Source organism: Meleagris gallopavo, chromosome 11 (assembly GCF_000146605.3).
Source record: "Meleagris gallopavo isolate NT-WF06-2002-E0010 breed Aviagen turkey brand Nicholas breeding stock chromosome 11, Turkey_5.1, whole genome shotgun sequence".
In the NCBI taxonomy this organism is placed as follows: domain Eukaryota; kingdom Metazoa; phylum Chordata; class Aves; order Galliformes; family Phasianidae; genus Meleagris; species Meleagris gallopavo.
In genome coordinates, this window is record NC_015021.2 from 13,386,400 (window position 1) to 13,387,236 (window position 837).

General features: G+C 52.4%; 1 protein-coding gene across 7 annotated transcripts in view; it reads right to left on the reverse strand.

Annotated features, from left to right (window-relative positions):
* TP63 (tumor protein p63) overlaps positions 1 to 837 on the reverse strand; it is a 103,738-nt gene that overhangs the window by 65,939 nt on the left and 36,962 nt on the right. The gene's annotated exons all lie outside the window — the stretch shown is intronic.

Below are 837 nucleotides of genomic sequence, written 5' to 3' on the forward strand. Positions count from 1 at the left end.
GAAGAAAAGAAAGGAAACTACAACTTTCCCCTGTCACTTTTCCACGAGTTCAGAAACTCAAAATGCAGAGCTGCTCCCAAGCAGCTGCTCTGAAGAGCCTCTATTTATTTATTTTCTTAGAAGACTTTGGAGCTTTCTCAAGGCACAGCCTTGGCTGTGACCAAAGCCCAAACAGCTCGGGAGGACACTGAGATGCATCGCTGGAGACCGGGAGGGCAGCAGCACAGCCAAACCTCTGGCTGCTGTAGCACTCAGCTTTTGGACAAAGCACTCAAGGGGCTTTCTGAGAAGCAATTCTTGCTCCATGCACCATAATTCAGACACATGCTCTGTCATCCACACTCAGGGGACATAGCTGCTCTCTAGCTACATATCTCCCTCCTCTGCAATCACTTCTAATTCCACAGTAAACTTTCAAATCAGAGCGGTTACAAATTAGAAAAGCAACTCATCCAGAGGGACTCATGATTTTGAGTTAACACATGAGAGAAATCGCTGAGTAATCCTCAGCAAAAACCACCCGAACGCTGCACCCACAGCAACTAGAGATTTCAGAAAGACACTTCGGAGCAGGGAAAGCGATCTGCCCGTCTGCTTTACTCTGCGGCACCACAAACCCCCCAGGATCCCACGCCGGCAGCCGTGCAGCAGAGCTGCCGAACCGCCCCGAGCCGCGAGCGGAATCCACCGCTGCCGTCTCTCCCCGCGTGGGATGCGCGGAGAGAACAAAAGGCAGCTCCTCTCCTGTGCTTCGGGAAGAGCGGGGCGAGCTGCAGCCGAAGAGGGGAAACAAAACACCTTTTTAAAGGGGCGGGGAAGGGGGGAGAGAGAGAGAGA